Below are 17,768 nucleotides of genomic sequence, written 5' to 3'. Positions count from 1 at the left end.
GGCTCTTACCTCTTACGATACAAGAAGATGCCTTGCAGGCTGGAAGATGATCCGTGCTGTAAAGCAGAAATGGAAAATGCAGATCTCTCATTATTGCTGCACAGGACTTCATAAGCAAGTCACAAATTTAATGTACAAATGTGCTTTTTGTCACAGACTTTAAATGCTTGCAGGCGCACATATTTACACCAGGACTGCAGGAATGAAGTGGGAAAAACGGACTGCAAGGATGCTGTCCATTTCTGCTAGTCACAGACACTCACTTACCATGAAGTTTTCTCTGAAGACGGGACTGCCCAGATTCAAGGACTCTTTTATAGAGTCTGGTCAGCACATGCTACAGATGCCTCCTCTGTCTTTGGGCAAAGCATTTTTGGCAAACCTTGTTTTTGGCAAAACATTGTCTGGCAAACTGAACAGACTGAAAACTGGAAAGTGAGGTTGCTAGATATAATTAGAAATTTTTGGTCTCTCACTAGCTATGTGGATAAATCTCCTATAAATAATATGAGAAGATTCATAGGGGCAGAATTTCAGCTAATGCTGACTAGAGGGATGAGAGTAACAGCTATTAGATGTAGGCCATGGATGCTCAATGACTCCGAGCAAAAGCAGCAGGGACAAACATTTACTGGGCATGCAGGGTGACATTTGGGTGCATACAATAACCTTTTTTAGAGGGCAGCAGAAGTCTAATAACAGACGTTCTTTTACAGAGCTCTCCAGAGACAGATCTTGGATATGAGATGTGTATTTTTCTGTTGGCTGCCCTGCTTATCTATTTAATCAGATTATTAAATATTACTATGCTTCACTTCTTCCAGTTATAAAATAGCGTAGTATGTGAGGTAGAATAGACACTTTGAACCAACTAAGTGTTCATTAAGCATGATCCCACCTCTGGATATAGATATAAATAAAAAATAACATTCCTTTTTTTTATCTTCCGACGTCCTGGAAATCTTGAGATTACAGATTCATGGTAGGACAGATGACTGTGGCCAGGAGATTTTGCTAGATTTTTCTTCCTTTGATTTAATCACTTCAGGACCAATTTTACTTGCCCTCTAGCAATGGGAGTTTTAGTTTAAATGAGGTTCTTGAAAACTATTTTCTTTACTTTAACGGTGCTTATTTCCCTGTCCACTCATTGTTCTGATAATAGAAAGAGTCAGTAATCACTGTCCACAAAACAAGGCAAAAAGTGGTAATCTATCTAATCTTTCTTTGTATGAAAATTATTATTTACTTAGCATTGGCTTTGTCATTCTCCCCTATAATTTCCAAGTTCTATCTTCTCTCTTTTAAGATTTGATGATATGCAGTGTTAATATTGAACCTCCACATATCTGATCGCTAACCATCACTATATAAGATGGAATTGCTTTTCCTAAGTACATAACTTTGCACTTATCAACATTTTCTTGCCCATTGTAAGCATCACGACATTCTTCATGGTGAGGCGCCAACTGAGAACTTATGGGTAAGGATTAAAGAGAAGATAGGTAAGGGTGATACTGTAGTGTGTGTCTGCTATAGGCCACCTGACCATGCAAGAACAAGAGGATGAGAGCCTCTACAGGCAGTTAGGAGCAGCTCGGTGTTTGCAGGCTCTGGTCCTCACAAGGGTCCAATGCTCCGACTCTCTGTGACAAGGCCTCTTTGCCAGGTGCTGGCCCTGAGGGGGACCTACCTTCATCACCGCTGTGTGCCAGCTGGTGGTGTCAGGATGTGGAAGCTGTTCTGGGTCAGCCCAAAGATGGACTCAGAGCAGCATCTCTCTGGCAGTGGCCAGAGAGTCATTTGACAAATCCTTTCCTTCTGTCTCTGGCCACATGGTAATTTCACTCGATGGACTTCTTGTGCAGGTGAGGTGGTAGAATCACAGAGTCATAGAATGGTTTGGATTGGAAGGGATCTTAAAGACCATCTAGTTCCACCCCCCTGCCACAGGCAGAGACAGCTCCCATGTGACCAGGTTGGTCAAAGCCCTCCCTATCCAGCCTGGCATGGAACACCTCCAGGGACAGGGCATCCACAGGTTGCTTCTCTGGGCAACCTGTTCCAGTGCCTCAGCACCCTGACAGTAAAGAATTTATTCCTAATAGATAATCTAAATCAATCCCCTTTTAGTTTAAAGCCATTCCCCCTTGTCCTGTCACTACAATCCCTGACAAAGAGTCCCTTCCTAGCTTTCCTGTAGCCCCCCTTACGTACTGGAAGGCCACTGTAAGGTCTCCCCAGAGCCTTCTCGTCTCCAGACTGAAAAACCCCAGACCTCTCAGCCTGTCTTCATAGGAGATGTGATCCAGCCCTCTCATCCTCCTCATGGCCCTCCTCTGGACTCGTTCTAATATGTCCATGTCCATCTGGTGCTGGGGGCCCCAGAGCTGAACGCAGTGCTCCAGGTGGGGTCTTATGAGAGTAGAGCCAAGGGGGAGAATCACCTCTACCAATCACACTTCTTTTCATGCAGACCAGGATATGGTTGGTTTTCTGGGCTGCAAGCACACTTTACTGGCTCGCATTGAGGTTCTCATCCACCAACACCCCCAAGTCCTTCTCCTCAGGGCTGCTTTCAATCCATTCTCTGTCCAGCCTGTGTTTGTGCTTGTGATTGCCCCAGACCAGATGCAGGACCTTGCATTTGGCCTGGTTGAGCCTTATGGGGTTCACACAGGCCCACCTCTCAAGCCTGTCCTGGTCTCATCTGGGATGCCATCCTCTAGCATGTTGACCACAATTATGGTCAGAAATGTCCCCCTTGTCTGGTCTGCTTGAAATTCGCCTGAACAGGGGTTTCCCATGTAACATGAGTGTTCTTTATGGAACCAGGATCATCATGTGTTGGGCACATCATGGGTGGGTACCCCTGAGAAATGTCTGTAGCAGCTTCTCAATCCACGCAGTCTTCAACATCAAAGATTGTAACAGGCACTAACTCAGCAAAGTTGCCAGGCAGTTTCTTGAGTTTTACCATGGAAGATTTCACTTAGCTACCTTCCTTCCTTCGACCTTTCTGCTCCCCACAAAATGCTGCATCATTGCTAGAGAAAACAGCATGTGTTCATTGGTCACAGAAGTGTTGCAGAAGAGGGAATTGTGTTATCAGTAAATTGACAACGTACTGCAGAGGCTGGAGAAGACCTGTCTGGTGACAGTGGTCTGTATTTAGCTCAGGGCGAGGTGCTGGGCTTCCATCAGTTCACTCTTGCCAGAGCAGCAGTTCCCTGGTGTCCTCATCTGGGGTGCCCATGTGGCAGTCCTGCCAGAGGCAGTCCTGCAGCAAAGGGCTTGTTAACATGCCCAGGAAACAATCCATACATTGAATGGCTGATTGGATTGTTTGGGAACAGCCTGTAAACAGTGGATTATCTGCATAACAAGGAAATTTGGCACCTAAAGAGTTTGTCTTCCACATTATGCAAAGCATTCGGGCTGCTTCCAGCACAAGCCAGCCGCTCCGTGTGGTAGGTGTGAGGCATGCACAGAGCTGGTAGTTGAGCCAGAACAGGGTGCGGACTAGATGCTGACTCTAACATGGCTTTGTCTTCTTAGAAGGGAGAAGGGAAGGGAAGAGGTTGGCCCCTAAGACTACCTCTGCTAACAGGAGAAAATGCTGGAAAGCTGTTTCTTGTCTTGTGACTGTCAAATTACAGGTGACAAGAAAGAGCCCTTTTTAGGCTATGTACAGTTTTGTAAGGGAATGCATGTGTGCGCGAGAGCATGTGTGTCTGTGGGCAATACACAGGGGTGCCTGCACATGCCTACTGCATCTTCTGTAGCCTTGAGTGAAATGCTCTCCCATCTCTCCTCTTGCCTGCACTTCCACCCACAGGGGGGCTTTGTGTGCATGTGCATTTTCAAATGTGTCCGCATTTCACTCTGAAGAGTACACTTCACTGTGTCCTTCTCTTTGAAAACGTGCTCTTTTCATGTGACTCTGCTAAATGTCCCTAATTGACAAGGCTGGTTGGCCTATGGCAAAAGGCCTTTACCAACAGTCCTCGCAGGGCATAGTGGGCTGAACAGTGTGATCGTGCCATTCTGATCAGTTCCTCTCCCTTTTATTTTGATTGATTTTCTTTCCAGTAAGCTTCCTCCTTGTCAGCGCTGCTGAGTGAATTAAAAGTTCCTAATATAGAAGACAAGTAGTGAGGTTTGTGCCTTCCCAGCCAGGTCAGGCAGAAGAACTTTCCAACTATGTTTGTCATTCACTTGTTATCTAAGACACTGCCAGAATATTTGGAGCAGCAGTTCTCTGAAGCCCTGCCAGTTGGAGACGGGGGAGAGGGGGGAGTTGGGGGGGGGGGGGGGGGGGGAGGCGGGGGAGGGGATGAGGGGGAACTATTTGAAATCTAATTCTGCTCAATATCTGACTTTTTGCCTTCTTTGATGGCAGTTTTCTTACTGGCTTTGTTCCAGAACTTCTCATGAAATCCAGGGAGACGATAAGTAACCTAGATCCTTTGACTTTTAGACATCTCATCGGAAAAAGGAGAAAAGTTAGTCTGTCTTGGCCTGCCATTGACAAATGGCCTTTTGTCCACTCTTTCTTGTAGCTCTATGTATTTTGCAGTTTCTGTTTCAGGGTATTACCACTTGCTTAATGACAGAGCATGTTCCGCCACCCTGTAGTCAAGTCATGCTCAGGCTTTGTTATTCCTTTATCTTGCTATGGTGTGCTCTGCTTGGCATGCAAGAAGGCAGCTCTGGAAATCCTCCTGAAGGAGAACTGGGGAGGTGTCTTCTCAAGGTGTGGTTTCAGTAGGATAAAAGTTCCCTCCCCCCTTATCATCAGCCCCCTTGGAACATTTAGCTCTTATCTTGCCACTGCAGCACCCACGGAGGGAAGCCATCATTAGTAACAGCAGTGAGGGGGCTGGGTGAGAGCTGGGCAGGGTGGGCTGACTGTGCAGCCAGTTAAAACAATGCGAAGCTGCACTTGTAAATAACGGAGGAGCTGGTAGTCACTGTCCAGCTGGAAAACTATGATTTGATTGCTGTCACAGAAACTCGGTGGGAGGAATCACACAATCGGAGTCCTGCAATCCATGACTATATGCTATTCAGAAGGGACAGGCAAGGAAGGAAAGGTGAGGGAGTCACCATCTGTGAAAAACAAACAAACAAACAAACAAACAAAAAACCAAAAAACTAAAATAAACAAATAAAAACAAACAAACAAAGAAAAAAGGATTGATTGCACAGAGATGTCTCTGAACGTAAACAAACAAACAAACAAAAACCAAACAAACAAAAACCAAACCAAACCAAACAAAACAAAACAAAACAAAACAATGCACAGTTTGAGAGATTATGGGTGAAAATTAAAGACTAAGCCAACAACAATGTAAAGTTTGTGTTTGGTGTCTACTACGGGCCATCCAGTCAAGGAGAGGATGTTGATAGATGAAGAGCTCTTTCCTCCACTCCAGAAACCATCATGCTCACAGGTCTTCATTGTGCTAGGTGACTTAAACCACCCTGATGTTTGCCGAAAAAGTGGCACAGCAAACTGCAGGTGATCCAGATCCAGGAAACTATTAGAGGCAACTACTAGGGCAACTTCCTAGTAGAGATGATCGCCCAACCAGAGGAGAGACATTGGACCTGTTGCCCACCAATGCAAAAACGTATCAGAGAGGTCAAGATCAGGGGTAGCCTAGGCTGCAGTGTTTATGACCTTGTACTACAATTCTCACTCTTTAGGTATGCAGGATGAGCAAAAAGTAGAGTCAAGATTCTAAAACTCAGAAAGGCAAACTTTGGGCTATTTAGGGCACTAGATCATGGGATGATTTGGGAAACTGCCCTCACAGAAAAAGGAACAACTGAGAGATGAGAGGTAATTAAAGACTTTTTTCTTTGGGCCCAAGAGCTCTCAGTTCCAACGTGCAAGAAGTCAGGCAAGAAAGGCAGAAGGCTGGCTTGGCTAAGTCAAGGCCTCTTATCCAAACCAAAACACTGAACAAAACTGGTGACAGGGATATACATCCTGGGAAGATGATAGGGATATGGCTTGGGAGAACAGGGAGGGGATCGGGAAAGGGGATCAGGAAACGAAGATGAAAGGAATTGTATCCCCCTTGAGTGAAACAGAAGACCTGGCTACTCAACATGGAGAACGTTAAGGTACTCAACTACTTTTTTTGCCTCAGTCTTCACCGGCAAGTGCTCTAGCTGTACAGCCCAATCCATGGAGTACAAAGGCAGAAGCAGGGAGAAGAAAGAACTACCCGCTATAGGAGAAGATCAGGATCAAGGTCACCTAAGGAACCTGCATGGACACAAATAACTGAGACCTAATAAGTTGGGGTTGTTCAACCTAGAGAACAGAAAGTTCCAGGGTGACCTTATATTGACCTTTCCATACTAAAAGGTGGCCTACAGGAGAGATGGGGAGAGACTGTTTTTCAGGGAGTGTAGTGATGGGACAAGATATAACAGTTTTAAGCCAAAAGAGAGTAGATTTAGATTAGATATCAAGAAGAATTTTTTTCCTATGAGGGTGGTGAGGCATTGGAACAGGTTGCCCAGAGATGTTGTGCGTGTCCCATCTCTGGAAGTGGTCAAGGCCAAGTGTGATGGGGCTTTGAGAAACCTGAGCTAGTGGAAAGTGTCTCTGCACTGGCAGGAGGCTGGAACAGGATCATCTTTTAAGGTCCCTTCCACCCAAACCATTCCATGAATCTATTGTAGGTCCTAACAAGAACACTGCACTTCCGGCTCTCCAGCAAAAAGGGTTTTCCAGGTGCTGCACTTAGATCTTCTCTTGGGTCACAGAGTCACTGAAGTCTCACATGACTGGTGGGAGGATCTTCTCCAGGTTCACTGGGAATTTGTTACTGCTTTGGATCATTTAGGCAGTCTGTTGCAAACTTGGACTATGAAAAAGTCCTCTCAGAATAGTGCCTGTAGGAAAACCTCTGCATTGTACTTACAGGCAGTCAGAGAGATTTAGCTGCAGAAAGGAAGCTCCTTTGTTATCATGAAGTTTACATATGTTTTTAACCTAAAAAGGCCTTTCACTACATATGCCTGAGACTTGGACTTCCTAAATAGAAGTCCTGGTCCTGGGAGAACTCTAGGTCTAGAATGGAGTTAGACTTGATAATCCTTATGGGTCCCTTCCAACTCAGGATATTCTACAATTCTATGATTCTATGAATGTAATTAATCTTAATCTTAGGCTATCAGGGATTGGTGAACAATAATGTTTTGTTTTGAAGGGAAGGTAAGGATACATCTTGCCAGAGGAGGAGCCAGCTAGTGTCTTGTGTGAAGGAGGGATTAATGTGTTTGTGTTTAGTATGGCTATAAAAGGTAACAATGGCTGTAAAAGGTTTGATATGGGTATGTCCTAAGCAAAGAATAAGAGTGTTTGGGGATAGCCTGAGGGAGGTAAACACATTTCAGTTGCACATTTCCTGTGCACTGTTTTATTGTAGTGTTGTGCTTGTTCTCACTTGAACCGTGCATTTGCATATGTTACTTACTTGTCTCCCATCCCTGAAGCAAAGGTCATTGGAAGAAGGGGTAGGAAGTGGGGTACAGGTATCATGGAGGGGCTTATCCCACTGTTTACACCCCTTTTTGCAACACCTTAGCAGATAATTTGATGCTACAGCAGTTTTAAGAACTCACTAAGACATTGTGCCTAGAGGATGAAAGGTACGCGCATCATCAGCACGTCATGCCTTGTTGAAGGGACAATGCCTGTTTTGGTAACTCCACATGATTCAGAGAAGGAAGACGTGGATGTTATCACCACCACACATTATGGCACTCTGCAATTGCAAATGTTGCAGATGTTCTCAGAGGAAGGTGATGTCCTGTCTCTGGCAGGAGTTGATCAAGCAATACAAAGCATAGTTATCATGAATTTTGCTTTTCAAACTAGTAGAATCATCCATGGATTTTCTATAACGAGCAAGGGCTCTATAGATTAAACTAACAGAAGCCTTTTCATTCACTTATAAGAACAAAGGAGTTGCAAATGTGGGAGCATATAACACAGTGGAGGAATCCTTTCTAGGTGAAGCTCCTGACAAAGTCACATGGACTACAGGAAGAAACCCAGTCTGAACGATGTCAACCACCAGCAGGCTTACAGTGAACTTCTTCATCCAGTTAGCTCAACACAGAGTATTGTGAGATATTCCCAGGCTCCAGAGGAGATCAACTCCTATTTCCACGGCGAGTACCTTGCAGTGCTCATAGCAGGTCTGTAGCCTCACTCCTTTGTACTTTACCTTACTAACAGAGGTCTAAGTTGTGTTGTTGCTGGCGCTAGGCTTTTAAAGCTACTGCTGGCCTGGTCTTAGACCACCACATGGAAGTGACCAAATCTTTAAGGTCATCGTCTCTCTAGGGAAAACAGGAGATACATAGGCAGCAAGTTGATGCAACAAGAGATAACTAGAAGCTCATTTTGGGGAGGGGCTAATAGCACCCTTTTACAGTAAACAGTGGTGTGCCCATGAGTTACATGGAAAGAAGTTATGTGCATACTGTGTACAATAAAAATCAAGGTTGTGAAAATCCAGAAAGCTGTGGAACACTTGTCACCACAGTGTCTTGCAGCATATGCACAGAAGGGAGGCAATACACCATGCCCAGAGGCCACTGCTCAAGAGCCACAGTACTAGTGTGATTGAGGGTGAATCATGTGCTCCTGTGCCCAAGATGTGCTCTCTTGGTCATGATACAAAGATGATGTAGATGATGTTGTTGAGTATCCACTCTGAGGAGTCAATACACTTGCAGGAAGGTCTCCTAGGTGCATAGCTTTGTTCTAGGCTGTCATCCCACTGTGTCACCCAGAGATAATGCAGTTTAGCACTGTGAACCCACACATGAGCTGCTGCTTTATATGTGCCATATAGCACGGGAAGATTTTTGTTTTATTTCCTCTTGTCATTTTGTTACTGACAAGTTTATTTGCTGCTGGTTACTTACATGATACAATTAATTTCTCTTCCTCTTCTCCACACAAGTGTTGGAAATGTGTGACGTCTATACAGATGTCTGTCAAACTCTGCCTCAATCACCTCTTCTTGCATTTGAAGAGGCTTAGACTGTCTGAGTATGTCCATGTATATCCTTGTACAGGAGCAATTTGTTGTCTGTGATATTACTCAAGATGCTTCACTGTACCTTTTTGATATCTGGTTACCAATTTAATTCAATATTCAAGCATTGAACACATGAAATGTATTATGACAGTATAGTATTTTTGGATTTGTTATCAGTCTCTTTTACAAAAAGTGCAGTTTTTTTCACTTATGTTGCTAACCTGTCTTTGGGCTGACAATTTCAGAGAACTGTTACTATCAATATATTTTCTATAAGTAAAATGTTTTTTGGAGAAGTACAATGATGATTATTTTTTAAACGTTAAATACCACTAATCTAAATTTCAGCTGACTTAGATAATCTTCCACTTACTCTGTAATGACATCCTCTGCAATTTTAGCATCAAAAGTAGATCTTGCCATGATTTTATCGTTTGTTTTAATCCATTTTTCCATTTATGTATATGTTGAACTGTACGAGTTATAATTTACATACCTATGAAACTGCCGGTGGCTTCCTTCCATTGGTCAGCTAAGCACCTTTTTTCTTGTTTCATGTCCTGTCTTTATATTGACAAGGTGAGTTTTTTTTTTTTGTTGTTGTTGTTTGTTTGTTTTTCCATTTGTTGCAATTTTTGCCAATGTAATGTGGGAGCAGACACATAATTTTGAAAATCTCATCAAACTGCATTGCCTGATCATTTTTACCAGTGTCCCTGTTGATTCTCTTGAAGTCAGCCATACTGTGAAACATGACTTTCCAACTAAGTTCTGTTCTTATTATGATGTCTACTGATGTGTCTTATGTGGATGACAGACTGATCTTTTTCCTGCTCTATTCTGTGCTAGTGCAGCCTCACCTTGAGTACTATATGCAGTTCTAGGCACCACAGCACAAAAAGGATGTAAAACCGTTGGAGTGTGTCTAGAGGAGGATGACAAAGATGGTGAAGGGCCTAGAGGGGAAGACCTATGAGGAGTAGCTGATGTCACCTGGCCTGTTCAGCCTGGAAAAGAGGAGTCTGAAGGGAGACCTCATTGTGGTCTACAACTTCCTCACGAGGGGGAGTGGAGAGGCAGGCACTGACCTATTCTCAGTAATCACCAGTGATAGGACCAACAGGATTGGTGTCAAGCTGAGGCAGGGGAGGTTTAGGCTAGACATCAGGAAGAGGTTCTTCACCGAGAGAGTTGTCAGGCAATGAAACAGGCTTACCAGGGAAGTAGTCACTGCGCCAAGACTATCTGAATTTAAGAAGCGATTGGACCGTGCACTTATTGACATGGTCTAAAATTTTGGGTAGACCTGTGCGGTGCCGGGAGCTGGACTTGATGATCCTTATGAGTGACTTCCAACTCAGGATATTCTATGATTCTATTTCCCCACAATCAGGAAAATTTTAAAAGTCTAATATGGTGCAACATTTTATTCCCTTGTTACTAAACATGACTTTAAGAACATTTCTACAACCATTAAATTTGAGTTTTAAAAAATAGTCCTTTATATTTTAAAAATATAAAATTTGCTGCAGCAGATGGATTACTGTTCAATATATTATTTACTACCACAACATGAAGTATACAGTAAATACCTTAAATTGACAGGGTTTCTCAGACTTTTTCTCTATTAATAGATGTCCTTTCTGGAAACTTCTTCCCTACTGAAGTAAAAAAAAAGACAAACACAAAAACAATTAATTTAGCTTTTCTGCAACGCTCTTTTTCTTTTAGTGCTCAGAAAATGTTAATTCTAGACATATATTGAGGTCAAACCATTTGGATCATCTTTTTAGAACCTTTACTCACATTGGAACAAATTAATCCCAGTGATGCCAATTAATGGGATATTAGTGGAATCACTCTCCAATATTAGGTTATGTCACTTTCAAAGAAAGTGCTGTAAGTGTTTGGTAAGTGACAAAGAAATTGTCAGAAGTGTTGAGGCAAACACTATAGCACACATGTGCAGACATATCCACTATCTAATAATCTACATTAAACAGCTCACAGAGAACATAGACAAACATAGCAACACTCCCATTTAAAGTTATTTTTTTTAGTTCTTGTTTATACGATACACCACTTTATTCAAAAATGTTCCCCCTCAGATTTACAGCTTGCAAGTGCTTTTGTCTACCATGCTTTTGATATGAGCAGGGTATGCCGGAGGGATCAGGACCTCCTGTGGACCTCTGATGAACCAGCTGACAGGGAATACCCAACTTCTGCTGTAACAGCATTTCTGCTGTCCTCTGTGTAAAATGAGAGCTCCTGGGAATGTTAACACAAGCTGAAAAGAAATGCCAGTGCTCTAATTTTCTAGAGCAAAACTTTTCTTCCCTACAATTCTGCTAAGATGCAACTCAGCACTGGGCCATGGCAAAGCCCAAGTAAGTACATTCTTTCTGTGTAGAAACTAATAAACATTAGAATAAGTTTAACTGTGTGAATCTTTTTGTGTTTCTTGCAGGCTGTGTGCCATACTTTGGCTGGCAGGATGTGTTACCTGGTTAGGAAATGTGCTTTATAGATCTGATCTAGCATTCTCAACAGAGAATGCCATGCTAATGCAGAAGAAAAAGTGGGAAATGCGAACTGAACTCTGTAAGAAATTCACTAATTAACATAACTAATGAGACACTTGAACACATTGTCTGGGATGAAAAGCAGTTCAAAATGTTTGCTCAATGGGCTATAACAGATGCTTGTTAAAATCTATGGAGCTAGACCATAAGCCCTGAGACACTGCTGTACATGAAGTTTCTTTTTTGGTTTATTTGATTTTTTTTAAATGTATTATTATTTCTTTATTTGTATTTATTTTTGTGTGTGTGTGGTATGAGCAGCAAGCTTTTCTTCCCCTCAAGTTCTGTCCTATTCTTAGTGTTTGGTATACCTGTAATAGCTTCATTTCAAAGAAATCAAAGTTGTTAGTTCTCCTGGGATGTTGGAAAGGCCATTTTTGTAAAGTTTATGACATCCTTTTTCAGTGTGGATTCTGAGCAGTTTCCTGAAAAGCTACGGTGACAAATAATCTGCAGTTAAGGGGAAGGAGGCAATTTATTGAGCATTGGATAGGAAAGTAAAAACCATGACTTGGAATATCAGGATAAGCAATTCTTGATAGTACATCAGAGTTATCTTGTTATTTAAACTCCTCCTATCACCACATTAAACCCGAAACGATGACATCTGAGAAGTGTTTTAGGTAAGATGAGAGTGATAAAAAGGATACGTTTCCACCATGCACTGGAGATCCAGTTACATGGAAGTTGATAGGGTAGAAAGATTGAGAAGGCAATGGACAGAAGATGCTGTCTTGGAAATGTCTGAGATGTTGAAGAGTGAAACAAAAGAAGGCAGAAATCGGTGTCCATTCAATATCAGAAATAGCAAACAACCAGCTTTTAAGAAGAGAGTAAAAAAGATTATAAGGTATAATTCATCTACAGGGTTATTATGTATGGCTCAATGTCCAAATGGAAACCAGTAGCAAATTGTATCCCAAACTGAGGTTGACATTATTCAACATCTTTATTAATTATATAGATGATAGACTGAAGTGTACCCTCAGCAAATCTGCAGATGACACCAAAGGGCATTGTGTAGTTAATACACCAGAGAGAAGGCATTTTTCCAGCATGTCCAGGTCCCTACCAGAGGGACCTGAACAAGAAGGAAAAATGGGTCCAGGTGAACCTCATAGAGTACAGCAAGGACAAGTACAAGGTCCTCCACCTGAGTCACGGTAATCCCTGGTATCATTACAGATTGGATGCCAATTTGATTGATGGCAGTCCTATAGAGAAGGACTCAGAGTTACTGGTGGATGAAAAACTAGGCATGAGCAATCACTGTATACTTGCAGCACAGAAGCCAAGCATGTCCCGGGCTACATAAAGAGAAGTGTTACTGGCAAGTCAAGGGAGGTGATTCTCCCCCTCTGCTTCACTTTCATGAGTCCCCACCTGAAGTACAGTGTCCAGCTCTGGGGTCCTCAGCATAAGAAACACATTGATGTATTACAGCAAGTCCAGAAGGTTGTCACAAAAATTATGCACGGGCTCACCTATGAAGAGAGGCTGAGAGTGCTAGGTTTGTCTAGATAAGTGAAGAGAAGGGTCTGGGGAGATCTTACCACAGCCTTTCAATACTCAGAGGGAGCTTACATGTAAAACCTTTTACCAAGGCCTGTAGTGATAGGGCTTTTGAACTGAAAGAGGCTATATTTAGATTAGGGATCAGAAAGACATTTTTTACGACAAGGGTGGCTAGGCACTTGAACATGTCCCCAAAAGACATTGTGGATACCCAATGCTTATGAGGTTTAAAGCTAGTTTGAATGGGCAACCTGATCTAGTATAAGGTGTCCCCATTCCTGGCAAGGGGGTTGGACTAGATGATCTCTAAACACTCTTTTTAGCTCCCAAAATTCTATGATTCTATGAAGCTATGATGCTATATTTCTATGATTCTATGAATCTATCATGCTACATTTCTATTATTCTATTATTCTACAGTAGAAGTTTAGAGATGTTTGCATGGAAGTATTTTAGCTTCATTTTCAAGTCTGACTCTTTTGATGATGTAAATGGAAATTTTGCAGACATTGAATCTTATATATCAAGCTTCTGTATGAAAAAAATATATATATATCAAAAATGGGAATGCTTTTTTTGTTGCCCCACCCACGACATTGCAATTGTTAACTGGGTTAGAGTATAGGTGCCCTGCAGGATTTATTTATGCCAGTGCTGTGGCCATTCTGGAGATGTAAGTTACCTCACTGTTCTTTACCTTGTAGAGGTTTGAGGTTTTTATGAAGGTCAAGTTCACACTAACTGTATCTGAAAGAGTTACCTGTTGGACCCGATGATCCTTATGGGTCCCCTCCAACTCAAGATATTCTATGATTCTATGATCATAGGGCATAAGGACAGGCCCAGCATGCCCTTAGTCTATCCCTGGTGCATACCACACCATTCCTGCCCTCCCAGTTCTTCAGCAGTACCTCTGCTTTAAAAAGTGCAGCTCCCTGTTGTTGTTTTCAGTTTGTTTCTTTTGGCACCATGGCTCACAAGGGTGTGAGGAGGCACCAGACACAGCCTGCCTGTCTGTCCTTCCTGCACTGACAGGACAAAGCAGCAATTCAGAAACCAAATCTTTCCAAAGGCACTTTTTCCTGTGTTTAGTGAGGCAGCTTTTCAGGCAGTCAGGAAATGTGCATGAAATAAGTGGAGAGACAGTGGATGGATCCACCTTCCTGTGTATGGCTGGTAAAGATATGCTGCCCTGAGTCCCTGAATTCTTACCACACCTTTGCCCGCAGAAACCACTACTCTCCAGTTAGGAACAGCAGCTACCTACACAGTGAGCCAACTACTTGAAGAGTGCCAAAGTTGTAACTAGGAAATGCTCCCAATGATTAAAAGCCATGGACTCAAAAACCATGGTCTGGTAACAACAGCTAAATGAAGTTTATCTGAGTGTTTTCTCCCTCCCTCCCTCCCTCCCTTCCCTTCCCTTCCCTTCCCTTCCCTTCCCTTCCCTTCCCTTCCCTTCCCTTCCCTTCCCTTCCCTTCCCTTCCCTTCCCTTCCCTTCCCTTCCCTTCCCTTCCCTTCCCTTCCCTTCCCTTCCCTTCCCTTCCCTTCCCTTCCCTTCCCTTCCCTTCCCTTCCCTTCCCTTCCCTTCCCTTCCCTTCCCTTCCCTTCCCTTCCCTTCCCTTCCCTTCCCTTCCCTTCCCTTCCCTTCCCTTCCCTTCCCTTCCCTTCCCTTCCCTTCCCTTCCCTTCCCTTCCCTTCCCTTCCCTTCCCTTCCTTTCTTTCTTCACTTTCACTTCTTCCTTCCTTCCTTCCTTCCTTCCTTCCTTCCTTCCTTCCTTCCTTCCTTCCTTCCTTCCTTCCTTCCTTCCTTCCTTCCTTCCTTCCTTCCTTCCTTCCTTCCTCCCTCCCTCCCTCCCTCCCTCCCTCCCTCTCTTTCTTTCTTTCTTTCTTTCTTTCTTTCTTTCTTTCTTTCTTTCTTTCTTTCTTTCTTTCTTTCTTTCTTTCTTTCTTTCTTTCTTTCTTTCTTTCTTTCTTTCTTTCTTTCTTTCTTTCTTTCTTCCTCTTGTTCCATTCCTCCTTTCTCCCTTACTCTCTTTTACTAATTCTTTCTTCCTTTCATTTTGTCCTACTCTTTTCTTCCCTACTAACACCCTTTATTTTGTCTTCTCTTTCTCACTCTGTTCCTCTCCATCTGTTATTGGAGAAGAACACACATTTTTTTTTTTTGGTGAAGGCAGCTTTTCTGGAGCCTGAGCATGTGGTTAGTAAGTAATTTGAGAAGTAGAAAGAGGAATCTGTTTTTATTGGCAAGACATTTCTGAAATGACCATGTTTCTGCAGGTCAGAAATACCTTCTCTATGTCTTGGTGCCTCTTAACTGGCTAATGTGTTTGTGCTCAGGAGCCAAACCTCACTCTTTAATGTCCAAGCTGTCCTTGGTCACAAATCTCCACAGTTGATATGTGGCAACACCATTTTGGAGCCCAGCAACTGTATCTATTTTAAACTTTCTTTAGAGATGTTACTTTACGCCAGTTATGGACCCATGTTTTTCCCAAGATCATTTACCTTTGCATCAGCACTTATCATTGGATCACAGGAAGCCTGACTCCAGAAATAGTGTGTCAATGCAAAATGACTCTTGTCCTCCATGTACAGCAGCAAATCACAATTTTTCCTTACCCAACCATTAATAATCCACTCACATTCCAAGAAGTCTCTGCTTCTACTTTCTGGGTTGCTTGGTGGTAAGGGCAGGCCAGACCCATGCAATGTATGGGTCTTCCTTTCATTTCCCACAGGTGCAGCTTGAAGCAGCTAACTGGACTGATATGTCATAATTCAAGGAAATTATAAAGTTACCTTTTGTCAGCTGACTGGTTGGGAACAAATTCTCAAAACATAATTACCTACAGGTAAGAGAGAAGCCTTAACGTTTTCAATGGCTTCATGATTCTTTCACAGTTGGGCCAGAAAATTTGTTTTGGATGGTTATTTTAATATATTTTAATATATTAAAATATATTTTAATATTTTAATATTGAAGATGGATTTTAGGCATCAAAATATGGTCCCAAAGTCATTGTGGTATTTGCTAGTCAGTCAGCAAGTTGAAAAAGATACCCATGCAGCTAGAAATGCATCTGCACATTTAACTGATCCACATTTGCAAAAGACTGACTTCAGAATCAAGCTTTTTGTTTGTTTGCCTGTTTTATCATTAAGAAAAAAAAAAAAAAAGAAAAAAAAAAGCCAAGCCTAAACCAAGCCACCAAGTGAGCAGGCTGATGTTCCTTGTGCAGCATGCCCAGTATCTTCTTGAATGCTAACCAGTATGTCCCTTTTTGTGCTTTGCTGTCTTGTGATCTTTGCCATTCACAAGGTGGGAACTGAACCTTGCAGATATATTATTTTGGCTAACATGAAAAGGAAAATATTTCCATGGCATTAGCAACATAAAAAGGAATTGGCTAGAGTTCAAAGAAACTGTAATACAGAAGTTCTTTTGTTCTTTTGCATCTCTTCAAAGTGTAGAAAAAAAGAAAAACAGAAAAATAAAAGCTTTTATCTGGACAGAAGGAATCTCACCTATTTATCAGGAGCATGCTGGGGGAAGAGAGAGTGGAGAGGGGTTGTTTCCCTTCTTTGGTGCCCAGATATCACTGGCATTGATGCAACTTTCACAGCTTCACACATAAAGATGCTGTCTCTCAAGAGAAGCCTTACAATGACGTAGGAATCAACACAGCGTGTCATGTTTTCCTTCAATATATTTAGCTTCTGCCTAGCAAAGTACATCCATATTTGGTTATAACACTGGGGACTCCTTGGGTCCAAACCTCAGCACACTTAGAAAAGGAGAACCTCCTAATCCTGAATGCAAGTGCTGCAAGCACATTGACGGCTGTAGGCAGTGTGAAAGGCTTCCCTCCTACTCTCTCTTGTGCACCTCTCCTCCAAAAATTCCAGTTCCCTTCTCCAGCGGGTTCACAGCTCCTTGAAGTATTTTGTGGAAACGTAGCAGTGCAGAGCTAGCCAGGAATTCAAGAGATGCATAAATCTCCCTGTACTGAGAGGGAGTCAAGCCTTCTTTTTACCTTTTCTGATACTGTAGAATGTACCCTTAGCAGTTATGTGATGCACCACAGGCCAGTGCTGCCAGGATGGCTATTATGTACTTTAAGCCGCTCTGCTGCTTGCCCTGCAGATAATAGACTGTCATCTTTTATAAACTTCAAGGCCAGCACACTTTATCTTTGTTACTTGTTTCTTCTCTGTCCACCCAGTATTCTCTTAGTATCTACATTCCAACTCATTAATTGCTGCACGAGTCAGACTGATAGGACACCATGGTATTATTATATTTGGAGTTTTCCTCTACACAGTGCTAGACTGGGAGACTTCTTTAATGCTGTAATGTGCCCACAGTTATTCTGATGTGAAGTCTTATCTTAAAAAAAAAAAAAAGTTATTGTAGCTCTTTTTATGTATAGCTCTATTTATGTGTAGCTCAACATCATTACTCATCACAAAAGTTTATTATGGTTTTATGTTAAAATTTCAGTACTAGAAAGCACTTTACGGTACTGCAGCAGTTAGTAGGTTGTTATCTCGGCTGTATGTGTTATGCTTCCTAGGACTTTTTCC

This window comes from Anas platyrhynchos, chromosome 19 (genome assembly GCF_047663525.1).
Source record: "Anas platyrhynchos isolate ZD024472 breed Pekin duck chromosome 19, IASCAAS_PekinDuck_T2T, whole genome shotgun sequence".
Taxonomy (NCBI): domain Eukaryota; kingdom Metazoa; phylum Chordata; class Aves; order Anseriformes; family Anatidae; genus Anas; species Anas platyrhynchos.
The sequence above is the reverse complement of the archived record's forward strand: the minus strand, read 5'-3'. Positions refer to the sequence as shown.